The following is a 17,339-nucleotide window of genomic DNA, read 5'->3' on the forward strand; positions in this document are numbered from 1 at the left end:
CCAGAAACATGACAGAGTGCCATAGATGGACAGTTCAGGACTTAATAAATCTGACAGTGCAAGAACCCTAGATGGAAAATTACTCTGTGGCTATGTGACCACTTACACAGAAGTAAAGAAAAGTATGCAGTTAAGAATCATTCTACCCATATAACCTGTATTTTAAAAAAATGAACACCTCATATTCAGATGCCTAGATTTGCTTCCTTATGAAGATTCCTCTATGTGAATTTCAGGTATTTATGAACATTTCTTTATTAGTTCTGGTGGGACTCTAAAATACACAACCAGTGCACTTTCATAAAAAAATACTTCTTCATGTTACCTCTTATCCTTCTTTCCTCCCTTTCTCCATCGCTCTCTTCAGTTGTAAGTTATGTCTCTTTGGCCTTCAAAATCTCAGCACAAACTGTTTGGAGTGGCTGTTAGCATTCTAATTTATCCAAGTACATCTGCAGAAGTGTATGCAAGACACCAACAGGAACCACTCAGGGACAGCAGAAGCAAAACTAGCAGCAGGTTACTTGAAGTGCTATTAAAATGTACAGCACAAATACAAAAGACAATGCCAGAAAGTAAATATTTTCCCCTTCCTTCTTTTTTCTCCCCATGCACCATCCCATGTCGGACACCCAAACTTATATATACCAACTCTAAGATCGCCATACCTTGGTGAAAGGGAATTATTCCAAGAAATGGCATCTTGGACTTAGTATATGTAAGCCTGTTCCTTTGGCCATTCAGTCTCCATATTTCGGGATTCGCTGAAGCGGGTCCTGATATTTCAAATGGTTGCCTTTCTGCTTAGCTAAGTATTGAGTCTACGTAGATATTTTTTTCCTGGCTTAACACTTAGCTTACCTAGATATACCAGCATTAGCTAAACCCATATCTGCCAAGATGGTTCTTACTTAGCTTAGTTACCAATTCAAATATATTTTTCTGATTAAGTTTAACATCTAGTCTGTCCAGATGCACCATACAGAGCCACAGCAGGCTCATCTAGCTCCAAGTGCCATTCCCTGATCTGGAGAGCCTCACCTAAGGAACAATCCAGGTCCATTTTCATGATATGTGCCCTTCAACTCTAAGCTGAGTAGCAAAAAAAAAAATGTTGTTTCCTTATCTGTCTCTCTTAATCTCCTAATCTAAGGAGCAACCCAGGTCCTTTCTTCATGACCTGCATCTCTCAACTGTAAATTGAGGAGGAAAAGGTCCTTTATTTAATCTACTTAAAACTCTTTCTGCTTTTAAAAACATGGTATCAAACCAATTGGTACATGTGTAGCAAGAGGCTTGCTATAAGTTAGATCATTTACAAAGTGCTGAGACACCTCAGTCCAGACTGCAAAAGCTTTATTCATTTACGCACAGAAATGAATGTTGATACTGACAATCAAGCCTCCTTTCCCAATTCTAGCTACGCCTCTGGTCCTATATTTACTTAGTGCACAAACTTCTTAGGTATCCTTTACTCATCTAATCGGAAGTCTGCTTGATGTTCCCTACTTAGTTTAACTCCCCACCCCCCAAGTCTGCGAATATACTCACCACTTATCTTAACTTCCAAACTATTCAGATGGTAAACCAAGTCTGTTCTGATGTTTCCTGTTTACACTCTGCCCATACATTCTCTACTCAGATTAAGAAAGGGTAGGTTCAACTCCGCCAAGGAACCACAAATGTGAAAAGGCTGAAGAGTGACATTGCATATACTGCAAAAGTGATCTAGTCAGACATCCACTGCTGTGCTAAGTTCTTATATAACTCTACTATGTCTTTCATTTGATCACTGTTGCAGTATTGCTCACTACTGGGAAGATTTACAAAGTTTTTATATTTACTGGGAGGAGGACTGAAGTATAGAGCTAGAGTCCAGAATACCTTGAAGAATGGATCTGGCAAAACCAGTTCTAGTTCTAGAAAAGACATCACCTTGTAGTGTTTTGTAAGAATGTTTATAGAAGACCAAGTAGCTGCTTCTAGAATAGTTTTTGAGTCCAGACTCCTGTAAAAAGCACACAGAGTGAGCTTTGGCCTGGCATGAATGAATTTGCCATGAAAATAATAACAAAAAGAGACAGCAAAAGAAATCCATCTGTAAACTGTCTGTTTTGACACAGGAAGACATATCCTTTTGCCCACATTAGAGGTAAACAGCTGAACGTAAAGGAATTAATTTTGTTTAGTGCCTTCTGTGCGGAGTGTGCATGTCCTCCCTGTGGTCGCAGGGGTTTCCTCTGGGTGCTCTGGTTTCCTCCCACATCCCAAAGACATGCTGTAGGTGGAATGGACACTCTAAATTGGCCCTAGGTGTGAGTGCATGCATGTGTGTGCCTTCCGTGGAAGGTTGGGCACCGGGCTGGCAACTCAGCACCATAAAACTCTACTGCCAATCATGAGTGGGTAGATGATCCACTGTGGCGACCCCTAACTGGGAAAAGCCGAAAGAAGATGAAGAATGTTCTGAGGAATAGGGGAAGAAAGTTGGTAAATGAATGGAATGATTCAAAGAAATTTCATTTACAACCTCTGGCATAAAAGAAGGATTAGTCCTAAGAGAAATCCTGTCTTTGTGAAAAATTAGGACTGGAGGAGATGTCATAAGAGCCTGCAACGCTGCAATTCTTTTAGCAGAAGACATAGCCACCAGTAAAGCTGTCTTCCATTTGCAGAATTTTAAAGAAGCAGAAAAGGCATGTTCAAAAGGGAAGAGAGTTAACTCTTCTAATACATAATTCTGGTCTCAAGGAGAAAGAACATATTTTCTTTGAGGCATGATGCCAATTACACCTTTCAGGAATTGTTTTCACCTCATAATGTGAAGGAAGAGGTGCATCCATATAGACAGACAGAAATGGCTGACAAGTGTGCTTTAGAAACGCATGCTGATCCAGAGTTGTGCAGGATAGTTGGGATACCCAGCTGATAAGTGTTCTGTCCTTTCCTTTGGCACCAAATTGCAAATCTTGTCCATTTGAAAATATAGCATTTCCTTGTAGTTGGTTTTCTAGCCTCCTTTAATAAAAATTTGCGTGAATGGTATCAAAGCCAATCATTCAAACGGTCAAATTTAAAGTTTGCAGGTTAGGATGGATGATAAAGCTCTTTTGTTGTGTGAGTATGTCCACCCTGTGGGGTAAACTATTCTGATTACCCTTGTCTATATAAAAGAAAAAAAGGAGAACCAATGTTGTCTGGGAACAGTAGCATTTTGGGTTGTCTATCTTTCTTGATTTTCAGAAGGTCATTTGGAATTAGGGTAAAGGGAGGAAATGCATAAAGGAATTTCCCCTTATACAGACTGACAAGGCACTTGTTCTCCACACCCCTGGACATGATACTTGGAAGCAGAACAGTCTGAGCTCTATGTCCAGGGAAAAGGTATCTAGATCTATCCGTGGAGTTCCCCAGTGATGAACAATTTATGGGAAGACCTCACTGTTTAATATCCATTCAAAAGGGTCTGCCTTGGATCTGCTCAAATAATTTGCCACTAAGTTCATCTCTGATATGTAAATTGCTCCCAAGAAGATGTTGTGTTGGATAGCAATCTCCCATGCTCTCACAACTAACTTGCATTGATGCCAAATGTTGTTCCTCCTTGTTTACTGATATACTACATGACTGTGGTGCTATCTGTTAGATTTGAAGAGTTCCTAGAGACCAGAGTTGATGAAGAGACTGAAGGGCCAGGATCAAGGCTTTCCCTTCCTTGATATTTATATATTTGCTCCTGTCTTGCCTTGGCCATACACCTTGAACTTTTGTATTCATTGAACAAGCTCTCCAGATCAGGTCTGAAACATCTGTGAAGGTTTCCCGAAGAGGAGAGGAAACCAGAAAAGGCACTTCCAAGTAGAAAGATATCTGGTTGATCCATCATAGAATTCCTTCTTCACAAAACGTAAGACAGGAATTGCGAAGTTCAGAGGGTGGTAATGCTGTGCACATGTTGACTTGAGGTACCACTTAGTCTTCTTCATGTGGAGTCTGGGAAAAGGTATTATCTATATAGCTGAAGTCATACATCCCAGGGCTCTAAATGCCTCGCTTGCTGAGGTCAATACTAAAGGAAAGGAAGGAATTTCTAAGAAATCAGAGACTGTATTTTGTCCTGAGGAAGCAATATCATCATGCGAACAATGTTAAGTTCACATGCAAGGAAAACTCGAATGTGTGACTGCTGTACAAAAGACTTCTTCAGGTTTAGAATAAAACCTAAGCAAAGAAATATATCCATAGTGAACTAAAGATTCTGTACAGGTCTGTCTTTTAAGGGGTCTTAGATGAGACAGTCATCTAAATGAAGGTATATGTGGATACCCTGCAGCCTGCAGAATGCTTGTGCTAGACATTTTGTGAATGCCCTTGGGTTTGTAGGAAAAATGAGAAAAACAGAAAATGGAAAATTAAATCTCAAAGTACAAAATCTTAAGAATTTTCTGTGATCTGGATAAATGGGAATGTGAAAATAGGCATCTTCAACCTCAGGTTAACCAAAAGGCTTCATGGGAAGACAATATTTCAGAAATAATATTTCAAATTTCGAAATTCATAAAAAGATGTTCAGGACTGACAAGTCAAAAATTTGACCGCTTTTCTGGGCACAAGGAAAAGCCTTGAGTAAAACCCCATCCTATGTGAGTGTAAGAGACTAATCCTAAAGTTTTTCTGATGGTACAGACCTTGTAGGACTGGCAAAACTAGGTGTTCTTGATTTGGAAGAACTTGAAGAATTCCAGAAGAGAGATGAGCAAGTTTCCAAGGCAGTTTGCAGCACTTCTGAATAGTGTTGAGAAACCATATGTCTGAAGTTTCAGTCTCCAAACAGGCAGGGATTGATAAAGTTTCCCTGAAAGATTTGAGGGGAGTTGGCTGACATATAGAATGACAGTCATATGTATGAAGTCTTGTCAGCAATAAATCCTTTATCTCTGAAATCAGTTTTGGATTTTTCCTGCCACTTCTTTTTTTAGAAAATTGGTTGACTTTTTGCTGAGATTTTTGGTCTTTGCAAAAGAAAAAGTTTACTTTTGATGGCTAGGTCCTGTGGAATTTTGGAAGGGGGAAGAGAAAAAGTTGTTTAAAGTCTGTACATCTTTTCCTCTTTTTTGTAGGTTTTTGAAAACTTCAGCAGTTGCTGGACCACAAAGACAGTCTCTATCCAGAGTATCAAGCATCTTTGTCATGACATTGTCAAGCGGTAACTGAAAATAAAACCAGAAATATCTTTTTAAAACAGATCCAGTTGTTTCAGCTCTATAAGATGCACTTGCAGCATCACATCAGCACTTTACTGAATGTCTTGTTACCTGAATAGCAGAGTTAAGTAAAGACATAAGGGAAGATTTATTGTCTAAATCAGTCAACTCAGAAATTAGACTGTTCACATTATCAAAAAATTTAAAAAGGTACCTGGTCATATGGGTTTGGTATTTAATGGCATGGAAAGAAAGTGTAGCAGAAGTGTAAACTTTCTTTCAGTATCTATTCATGGTTCTACTATCCTTAGGCATTAACAGAGGATACGAGTTTAGTTACTTTATCAGATTCAACAGAAATCAAAACAAAGTCTGATGAAGGCTTTTTGTTCATAAATTTGTGAGAATTTTGTACCTTGTAAAGCCTGTTTTGCAGTATTGCAGAAAGCGCTTATCCACCTGTGTTTATTTTCACTCGGATTTTACAGTTTTTATAGATTTTATTGTCGGAGTCTATTATTTACATACAGTAGTTATTGTTGGTAAAAGCTGCCTTTAGCACTCCAAGGTATGTTTTACTTTGACTGGCTTAAGTTTATAGCTATAGCCTTTGTTTCATCTTAATAAATTTTATACCCTGAAAAAAAAGTGGAACTGTCTCAGAATATTCATAGGTTCATAGGTTCATAGGTAAGTACTAGGCTATCGCCCTTAGGGCCTATACAAGCCTAGCCAAACGAGGTTCCCTGGCTTTCGCCATTCAAGAAAATTATTTTCCTGTGTCCCTGTCGAGCAGAACCACAGCAGTGATTCCTGGAGTGAATTTACTATTTCCCATCCAACTGTCAAAATTTCTCTTAAAGAGGGCCAATTAGGAGCTCTGCTTGACATGAATGGGCAGCCTATTCCCGAGCAAGGGAAGTCTCTGGGACAGGAATCTATCCCTCCAGCATGTTCTGTTTATTGTGGTGACAAGGTTTAGGTCCCTGGAGCTGTGGCTCACAGAGACTGGGATTTCTGTAAGTGGCTATCAGGTCTGGGTTAGACATGGCTTTGTACATTAGGAGAGGTCGCCTTTGAGTAGGCTATATGCAATGGAACAGAGCTTGAGTGTTTTGAGATGGTCGGCGTATGGCATCTGTTTGAGGCCAGTAATCCTCTGTGGCCTTTCCAACTGTTGCAGATGTCATGCGAGGTACATGCCAAATGGGGATTGTACTCTATGATGGGTCTAATAAGGGACGAATAGAGAGGAACAATGACCTCTCTTTTTCTGGAGGAGAACCCCTTTGTGATGAGGTGTGCCACATAGAAGGATTTCTTGACTACTGTGGCGACATGACTATCAAAGGAGAGACTACTATCCACCTGTGTCCCAAGGTCTCTTGTCACACTTTCGGTGTTTAGTAGGCTACCGCCTATGTGGTAGTTCATGGGTACGGTATTTTTCCCACAGGGGATGACAATGCACTTCTTGACATTGAGCTTTAGGCCATGACTTTGACACCAAGCATCAGTCTCAGTGAGGCTTCTTTGTAGAATGTCCACATCCTTAGGTGAATCGATTATGGCTCCTAGTTTGCAGTCGTCTGCGAATTTTGTTAGCCAGATACCACCTGTATTAGCTTGGACTTCAGAGAAGTAGACACTGAACAGGAGAGGACCCAGGACTGAACCCTGTGGTACTCCACTTGTCACTGGTCTGAAGTCAGATTTGGAGTCAGCTACTTTCACTGTGTGGGTTCTGTCAGTGGGTCAGTTAGCCACTCATCTTGTGACATAGGGATTTATGCCTAGTCCAGTGAGTTTGTTTATAATGCCAGAGTGGAGGATGGTGTTGAAAGCCTTGGCGAGGTCAAGATAGGCTGTGTGCACCACCTTACCCTCATCTATGGCTCTGGTGACTGCTTCTAAGAAGTCAGTCAGGTTTAGGAGGCATGATCTACCTTTTACAAACCCAAACTGAGTGGGGTCCAGAGTCTGAAGGTTACTTATGTCTCTGTTTATAAGCTCTAGCATGATGCATTCCATGACCTTGTAGACCAGGCTTGTCAGGCTAATGGGGCAGTAGTTCCCGGGGTCTGTGGTGGCACCCCCTTTGTGGAGTGGGATAACTGTCACTGTGTGCCATTCCATAGGCACAAAGCCTGAAGTGAGGCTATGGTTGAACATGGTACTTAGGTGGAGTGCCAGTTCATTCTGTAGTTCGTAAAGAACACAGCCTGGGATGTTGACCAGTCCCATGGATGCCGTGTTCTTGGCTTTGGAGAGTGCAGTCTGTACCTGTGCAGCCATGATTTCAGGGGCTTTGCAATCATCCGGTATGGGGATGGGCTCTTTGGGGGGTGAAGTTAGCACTGAACCTGTCTGCCAGGATGTTGGCAATATCAGTTGGTTCGGTAAATGTAGTGCCATTGTGTTGTAGTTCAGAGCAGATCTGAGTGTTGCCATTGAGATTCTTGACATAGCTGTAGAAGGCTTTGTGGTTGTCTTTAGAATCCACAGCGAAATTATTTTCGTAACTAGTTTTGGAGGATTGTATGAGGGATCTCAGCTTCTTGCTGATGCTGACCAGGGAGTTCCTGCAGTTGTGGGATTTTAATCTTTTTTGTAACAGTTTCTTCCTTCAGTTGTAGAGCTTGTTTATGGCAGGGGACCACCAGATTGGCTTCCTTTTTTTTGGAGGATAGCATCTTGGTTCTGTTGGGGATGGCACAGTCCATGCACTTGTGTATGTGCTTATACAGTGCATTTGTATATGATTCAGCAGTCGTGCCACTATTTTCATCTGTGTCGGTGTAATGAAGTTTGCCACTTCTGACTTAAGAAGCATGAAGTTGGCTTTAGAGATGTTTTTTATGGTGGTTTCCTTAATGGGGGGGGGGGGGGGTATGGATGTCTAGGCTGATTAGCTTATGGTCAGGACCTGGCCAGCGAGGAGTTGACTACTAGTGTGGAGCATCTGTTACCTATATTGGTAATGACCAAGTCCAGGATGTTGCTACCCTTGGTAGGGGTATGGACAAGCTAGTCCAGGGCATTGGAATTGATGAATTCCAGAAAATGTTGGGCAAATGAGTTAGTACATGAGTAGTTTTCCCAGCTGATGGAGGGGTAATTGAAATCTCCCAAAATTAGGGTATTGGGGTGTATCTTGATATTATCCAGTATATCAAGAAACATGGAGTGGGTGTCCTGGGGCATGGCAGGGGATCTGTAACACGCTACAATCTGAATTGCAATCTTGCCCAGTGTTAATTGTACTTGGATAATTTCAGAGGCATTATGTTGAGCAACTAGCCTGGAGGTGTGGATATCCTTTATGAATATGGACACGCCTCCTCCTTTAGTATTTCAGTCCAGGTTTGGTGGCTGAAAGGTGTGGTAAGAATTGTAGCCTGGTAATGCAGGGGTGCTCTCTGGAGCCTTAAACCAGGTCTCTGTCACTGCACAGATGTCGATGCTCTCCATCTTAAGGATAGCCTCGAGTGTGTGCATTTTGAGGTTTAGACTTCTAGCATTGAGTAGCATTACCCTTAGATTTCGCTTCTTCATATCTAATATGGTGGTGCGGTTGGCATTTGAGCCTTGCCTACAAAAGGCTCTATAGGGGTGGCAACAGCCTTAGCCAGAATCTGGAATCCCAACAGCAACAGATGCAGGCCATCTCTGGCAAAGCATCATGGCCTGTCGATCATGTCGTCCCAGGCAGACAGATACTGGATCCCCTTTGAATGACACCAGAAACTTAGCCAATTGTTGAAGTCAATCATTTTGTCCTTGTACTGTGGTATCATTCTGGGTGATGGCAGGATGCTACTCAGGGCTAGTGTCATACCTGCCTGGGCCACATGGTCAGAGAGCTCCTACATGTCTCTTTTCATGTAGTCCAGGGAGGTATGTCTCAGGTCATTCACTCCAACATGAACAATGACAGAGTCATACTTGTACTTCTTGTGGAGTGACCTGAGTGCGTGCGTTATATGGCAGATCCTGGCACCAGACAGGCAGCTGACAGTAACTTTGTCCTTGTTTAGCCTGGTGAAAGGGACGTCAGTGTGCCTGACTACAGATTTGCCAATGACTAGTGTGTTGGGTATGTTGTTTTGCCTTATGGCTGAGACTGAGTGACACACTGATTTTGTGGGCTATGTGTCGTTCGGGTAGTGTTCGGGTGGTGGTGGTTGCTTGCGTTTCAGCTTAGGAGTTCTCTGTTGTTTGGGCATATTTTTATTGAGAGCCTCCGTGAATGCAGGTGTGTTTTGTGTTACTATGTGTGGGTTTGGGTGGTGCAGGTTTTGATGGACTATGTGTTGAGTGTGGTGTTAAGCTTCTCCTTTTGACTGTCTAGTCCAATCTTGTCTGGAGAGAGCTTGGCTTCTAGTTTGGCTATATAAGTGCATCTCTCACAGGTTGTAGTGTTGGGTGGTAGGAGGAGAGGGTTGTCAGTGTTGGCAATTGTTACATTGCCCCAAGATGCCCAGATTCATCAGGTGGACAGGAGAAAACACCGGGAGCTGACCCTTGGACATGCCTGGTTAGTGCTTATTTATTTAAATACTAGGAGCTGATTTCCTCTTAATTAGTGAGGAAAGTTGAGTGCTGCAGTAATTTGTACATTATTTAGTTCTTGCAGTGAGATTTGGACAAGTGCTGAGCACAAGGAACAGTTTGAGTGCTAAAACTAGAAGACTGGCTACTTCAAGGGAACAGAACAGTTTTGAGTGCTAAAACTAGAAGATTAGTTAGTTCAAGAGAACAGAAACAGTTTTGAGTGCTAAAACTAGAAGACTGGCTAGTTCAAGAGAACAGAAACAGTTCAGAGTGCTATAACTAGGAGACTGGCTAGTTCTAAGAAAATCTGAAGAGCAGACTTTCTGGCACCAGGAATAGTTTGACCACAGTAAAACGCAGCTGCATGATGTGCAAACTCGCACAAACATAGGTTTTTAAACAGAAAGATGAAAGGAATAGAAATAGCCCAAAATGGCCAATAAAACTACAGATTCTGAGCTGAAACCACTCCTACAGGTGACAGGCTGTTTTAAAGCTCACCTCTCTCACTGCTGAACAGGGAAGCTTCCCTCTATCTTATAAAGGTCTGGACAACACATAACTTACAAACAGCCCAGAATTCAGCAAGGTCTGAAAACCAGACACTACTAGTTCTAGAAATGCGGGAAACAAGTACAGATATAGGATATTTTTGTTTGTTTTTTTGTTTTGTTTTTTTTTCAAAAGTTAAAGCAGATACAAGAATAAAAACACTTTTAAAGCAGAAAAAGGCTATCGCACTTGAGTGTGTAGCCCTTTACAATTAAACAGATGAAAAAACACTTAAAAATGATAAATTAAAGTGCAACAGTATAATAATTCAAAAATACAGTTCAAATAAGTAGCAAAGTTAATAAAAAATGGTCGGAATAATGCGGCTAGTAAAAATAAGCAATAAAAAGCAAAACAGAGGTACTTAATCCACTCAAAGTCTTCCTTTTCTCTCTCTGCTGCTGTAGGACTCTGCAGGACACCCAGGCAGACTCTTGCTGATGTAATACAAGCACAACAACTGTGCAAACATGGGTTTTTAAACAGAAAGATGAAAGGAATAGAAATAGCCCAAAACGGCCAATAAAACTACAACCACTCTTCCAGGTGACAGATAGGCTGTTACAAAGCTCACCACTCTCACTGATGAACAGAGAAGCTTTCCTCTAACTTAAAAGGTCTGGGGAACACAGAACTTACAAACAGCCCAGAATTCAGCAAGGTCTGAAAACCGGACACTACTAGCTCTAGAAAGGCGGGAAACGAGTACAGAGATAGGATTTTTTTTTTCAAAAGTTAAAGCAGATACAAGAATAAAAACACTTTTAAAGCAAAAGAAGGTTATCGCACTTGAGTGTGTAGCCCTTTACAATTAAACAGATGAAAAAACACTTAAAAATGATCAATTAAAGTGCAACAGTATAAGAATTCAAAAAAAAGTTCAAATATGTAACAAAGTTAATAAAAAATGGTTGGAATAATTCAGCTAGTAAAAATAAGCAATAAAAAGCAAAACAGAGGTACTTAATCCATTCAAAGTCTTCCTTTTCTCTCTTTGCTGGTGAAGAACTCTGCAGGACACCCAGGCAGGCTCTTGCTGAGGTAATACAACAATGAGATTTTCTTTTCTGGTTCCATCAGGTACAAAATAATATCATATGCAAATAAAGCCAACTTTTTCTTGAGCACCATACCAAACCAATTATAGTTTCATAGTTTCATAGTATAGTACTAGGCTATCTGCCCTGGGGCATTTATAAGCCTAGCCATAGTGATGTGGCTTTTGCCACCCCATGAAATGGTACAAACATGTACAGAATAAATCTAGAATACTGTGCCTCTGTCTAGTAGTGATACAATGAAGGTCCCCTTATATAACAGAATTAGTTTACTGTGCCCCTGTCTAGCAGTGACACAGATGTGACCCCTGGGGTAAACTTTCGAACTCCCATCCACTCATCAAGATTTCTCTTGAAGAGAGTCAGTGAGGGGCTCTGCCTAATATGAACTGGGATCCTGTTCCAAAGCATGGGAAGCCTCTGGGTTATGAATCTATCCCTCCAGCATGTCCTATTCATACTTGTGCCGAGCTTTAAGTCCTTAGCTCTCGTGGTCCTGATGGATTCAGATTTTTTGAGGTGGAGCATGTCCATCAAATCCTGATTGGACATGGCCTTGTACGTCAGGCAGAGATCACCTCTGAGCAGGCGGTATGCTACTGAATAGAGCTGAAGTTTCTTTAGTCTGGCAGAATAAGACATATGTTGGAGACCCTTGATCCTTTTGGTGAGGTACTTTTGTGGTCTCTCCAGCTGTTGCAAGTGCCGGGTGAGGTACATACCAAATGGGGCATGATCTGCCCTTCACAAAGCCGAACTGGGTGGGGTCAAGTGTCTGTATGTCCCCTATGCCTCTGTTTATGAGTTCCATAATGATTCTTTCCATAGCTTTGCAGACCAGGCTAGTTAAGCTTATGGGGCGGTAGTTTCCAGGGTCTGTAGAGGCACCCCCCTTGTGGAGTGGGACCACTGTTGCTGTACGCCAGTGTACAGGTACATATCCCGAAGTAAGGCTAAGGTTAAATAGCATTTTTATATGTGGGTTTAGCTCCTCTAGGAGTTCACGTAACACGCACTCCGGGATACCGTCAGGTCCCATTGATGCTGTGTTTTTTGCTTTGTTTAGGGCAGTTCTCACTTGGACATCTGAGATGACAGGGAGATTACATTCAGCTGGGATAAGTATTTCTTCTTTTGGGGGTGAAGGACGCGACAAATTTGCACTGAACCTGTCAGCCAGAATGTTAGCAGTATCTGTTGGTTCAGTGTATTTTTTGTTGTTGTGAACCAGCTCTAAGCATATCTGAGGGTTTCTGCCCAGGTTTCTAACATAGCTGAAGAAGGCTTTGTGGGTATCTTTAGTGTCCTTAGCGATTTTTCTCTCAAAGTTTGCCTTGGATGTTTTTATGAGAGAACGTAGTTTTCTGCTAATGTTGATCAGAGACGTCTTCCCTTCATGGGATTTCGCTCTGATGTGCAGTAGCTTCCTTCTTTTGTTATACAATTTGTTTATGGCTGAGGTCCACCAGACAGGACGCTTACATTTGGTGGAGAGGGACTTGGATTTGTTTGGGACTGCATGATCCATGCATTCTTGGATATGTCCATAGAAAGCATTTGTGAAGGATTCGGCATTGCGGGATGTGGTATCCACAGGCACAGTGGGCTTAAAGGATACCATCTCCGTCTTAAGAAGAGTGAAGTTTGCTTTTGAGAAGTTTTTCACTGTGGTCTTTTGTGCTGGGGGTGGAGGTGGGATATGTATATCCAGGGTGATTAGTTTGTGGTCAGATCTCACTAGTGAGGGGTATACTTCCGGTGTGGAGCATTTTTTCCCCATGTTTGTGATGATCAGGTCTAGTATATTATCTCCCCTAGTGGGAGAGGTGACTAGTTGTTCCAGTGCATTTGAATTTATGAATTCCAGGAACCTTTGGGCTAGGGTATTAGGGCTAGAATAATGTACCCAATCTATGTTTGGGTAGTTGATGTCTCCCAGTATGATGGTATTTTGTGATACATTCATATCCTCCAATGTCTTCAGGAAGGCTGAGTGGGGTTCTTGAGATTGGGAGGGTGGTCTGTAACATGCTACCAGTTGTATAGCAGTTTTGCCTATGGTTAGTTGCACCTGTATGGTCTCTGATGCTTCATGTGTTGCTACTAACCTGGAGGTGTGGGTGTCCTTTATGAATATGGACACTCCCCCTCCCTTTGTGGTTCGGCCCGGGTTTTGGGGCCGAAAAGCATGATACGAGGTATAGCCTGGTAGCGCTGGGGTGCTCTCAGGAGCCTTGAACCAGGTTTCAGTTACTGCACAGACGTCGATGTTCTCCATGCTGAGGAGTGCATCAAGTGCCTCCATCTTGAGATTTAGACTTCTGGCATTGAGCAGCATTACCCTTAGTTTTCTTCCATTTTAGTTTTCTAAGGAGGTGGGTTTGTCTTTTGAGCCTTGCCTAAAAAAGGCAGTATGGGGGTGGCAAGAGCCTTAGCCAATATCCAGAAGCCCAGTGGTGACAGATGTAAGCCATCCCTTGCGAAGCAGCGTGGCTTGTCCAACATATCATCCCAGGCAGACAGACACTGGATTCCCTTAGAATGACACCAGTACTCGAGCCAGTTGTTAAAGCTGATCATCTTGTCTTTGTATTGTGGTATCATTCTTGGTGAGGGCAAGATGCTGCTCAGGTATCCTTGAATTTCTGAGTCCCTTATTTTCTTTGCCAATGGTTCTAAATATAATTCAAATAACAAAGGGGAACGAAGACACCCTTGCCTAGTTCCTCCCTTCAGAAACAACTTATCAGAGAGGAACCCTGTCACTTTGATTATTGCCTCCGATCACTCATATATCCTTCTAATTAGCCTTATTATAGATATTATCAGGAAATGCAAATGCTTCCCTTGCCCTACTCATAAAATCCCAGCTTACTGTGTTGAATGCTTTTCCTGTATCAAGACCCACCAATAACAGTGGTATTTTCCTGGATCTACTTCATAAGATCGCATGTCCAGGAGATCGAACGTCAGAACATCAAGACCACAACGAAAAACTACATTATCACAAGTTCAGAAGGTCATAGTTCAGAATATTGAAATGTAATTAAAAGTTAATATGGTAAGTGATTTAGTGCTGCGCTGTTACTTTAAGGGTTTGTAGCAATTTTTAAAAAAAAATATGGTGGAGTTGCCTTCACGTGATTTTGTTGTCTTTGGAGAAATTTGGGTATGTGTAAGTTTAAAAAGAAACAGAATTTCTTTGAGTTTAGCTGTATTTGTTAATTTAGAATGGAGCTTTACAGTTAAGGTATTCCGGTTTTGTAAGTAGTAAAGTTGTTGTTGTTGTTGTTGTGGCTGTTGTTTATCGATCACTAGACTGTTTTCTTACATTCAAAGTAGTTCAATCTTGTAGTTGGTATATTTAATTTGCAGGGGATGTGGGGGGTGAAGGGGGACACAGCCCCCCCTACAAAAGTGAAGGAGGATAGATATGCTACGTTTTGGCTGTATTCCTGCTGTCGATGTTTTGGGACTCAGTGTTTTAAACTTGCAATAATGTGGTTTTTCGTTATTGTGGTCTCGATGTTCAGATGTTCAAACTTCTGGAAATGCGATCTTATGAAGTAGATCCATTTTCTTACATTCTGCTTCCCTGTGGATTATCTTTGTTCTATTAATGTTGTCAAATGTTTGCCTTCCATCCACAGAACCGCACGGGTCCATATCTATCAATTTTGGCAACACCTTTGCCAGTCTCTTAGCCATTATAGACATAAACACTTTATAATGATGGTTTAAAATTTGAAATGCACCTATATGAAGCTAGAACTTTTTTCCAGAATTATGGGGTCTCCCCTCCTTTTAAAATGCTGTTAAACAAAACCTTCCAGATCTTTATCACTTTTTTTACTCCTAACTTCCAAACTTCCATCAGAATACCATGCACTCCTGGAGACTTTCCTGTATATTGGTTATATATCACCATTTTTTTCTCATCTCCTCCTATCTTAAATGTTACTTGTTGAGGCTCATCTGCCTCTAACGCCAACATATTTAAGTCTTCCATAAATATTTCCATTTGTGCTTTCTCTTTTATTTCCCCACTTCTCCGCTTTATAAAATTTTTCATAAAATTTCCAAAATATCTCTAATACCTCTACAGGATCTCTGGTTATTTTTCTTGTTACTGGGTCCCTAAGTTTGGCAACAACCCTTTATACTTTCTGTTGCCTAAGTTGTTGTGAAAAAAAGTTTTTATTATCTGGAGTTATGATAAAAAAACAGTTGCTTAACATCAATATTTCTAAACTCATGCATATTATCCAGGTACTCCCTTATTTTCTCTTTAGCACCGTGCAACTGTGCCTCCTCTTGTTCTGTAAGAGTCCTTTTTATTTTGCAGTATTTTAACCTTTGTCAGCCCCTCTAAATAATTCACATTACTTCTTAACCTGATCACTTTTTCTTTTATCTCTACCCTATTTTTAAACTCCACTTTCATTTTATACCACATACTAGCTATATCTTCTGGAGGACGTCCTATCTTCCATAATAACTTCCAGATAATTTCCAATACTCATTCCTTAAATTCCTCTCTTTTTAACATGTAGGTGGTGAAGCACCGGTGCCTCATCTTTCCTTCATTACACTGCATTTTATCTTAGTAATTAATTGGTGCATATTTTTGGTGAAACAGTTACTGGATATGTAGCCAAGTTCTCAATTAAACTAACATGTTCCCATGAAATATAATTTTGTCAAGTCTAACCCAGTTATTTTTCCTTGGGGAATAATATGTAAATTATAATTACCTACTACTGAATTCATGTGTTTCATACAGATATTTTCATAAATTTCTTCTGAAATATACCCTCATTTCTTATAGTTTCCCTTCTAGCCCCCCATATACATCTTCATTGTTGCAAATTAAATTCCACTCCCCACATATAAGTAATATTCCCTGCTGAAAGCTAATTATTTCTGCCAAAATTTAACCTCCAAAATAGCAGTTTTATGTGGAATACAAATACATGTCAGCATAATCCTCATTGCTTGCCAGTAGCCCCTACTACTACAAATCTGCCATTATTGTCTTTTCTTCCCCTCTTCTAGCACTACTGGAGTTTCTCTAGCAATTAATATAAGTACTCTTTTCCTTTGTGATATTCTGCATAACATCCATCCTGAAATCCTTTCTTTATCAAATTCGCATGCTGAGTTCTTTCCAAATGTATCTCTTGTAGCAATGTTATTTTCACTCTGTATTTCTTAATATAGTTAAGTGTTCTTTCCTTTTTGTCTATACTTGTTAGACCACTGACATTCCAAGATAATAAGAAAAGTATTACTATTATGGTAAGAAATCATTAGTTCCACGTACTATATATGGAAGCTTTTTAAATGTCTACTTTTGGCTTTTGTGATACATGCACCCATCAATGTTTGTGTCCTAGGTTAATCCTTTATACATTTTTTACTTATGATCAGCAATGTCATAACTTTATTAGTATGTCACACTTTACAAGAATTTTTATTTTAATAAAACCCATCAAACAATAAAACAAACACCTCCATAATCTATTAACTCAACTATAACTATCTACGTAACTATATACATCTTCAAATAATGAAATTTAACTATCCTAATAGGAACATTTGTGCTAGATAGGCAGCTACTAACACTTGCCCTAATTAATCTGAAACTGAGGTTATCTGTGCTAGGATGTATGTTATTGCCTGTGCTTCTGCTTACACTAATTGGTGTCTATTCTTTTTTAATCTTTATTCCCCCTCCCCTCAGATGTGAAAACTACCTGCATACTTTCAGAAATCATTAACTTTTCGGCTTAAAAAAACAAGTGTTCTGTGTTTCACTACCCTATTAACAGCTTGCTTTCATGGAAAAAGAAGAGATTAAAGAAAATTGCAAGTCCTCTGTTGTAGCCTGAAAGACAAGCAGAAACATCTATTGCTACAAGAATTTTTTTTACTATATTTGGTGTTCTCATATTTACTTCTTTCCATTTAA

General features: G+C 40.5%; 1 protein-coding gene across 1 annotated transcript in view; it reads right to left on the reverse strand.

Moving 5' to 3' along the window:
* FAM118B (family with sequence similarity 118 member B) overlaps positions 1-17,339 on the reverse strand; it is a 718,053-nt gene that overhangs the window by 470,166 nt on the left and 230,548 nt on the right. The window lies entirely within an intron of this gene.

The sequence above is a fragment of the Protopterus annectens genome, chromosome 8.part0 (assembly GCF_019279795.1).
Source record: "Protopterus annectens isolate FY-2018-M chromosome 8.part0, PAN1.0, whole genome shotgun sequence".
In the NCBI taxonomy this organism is placed as follows: domain Eukaryota; kingdom Metazoa; phylum Chordata; order Ceratodontiformes; family Protopteridae; genus Protopterus; species Protopterus annectens.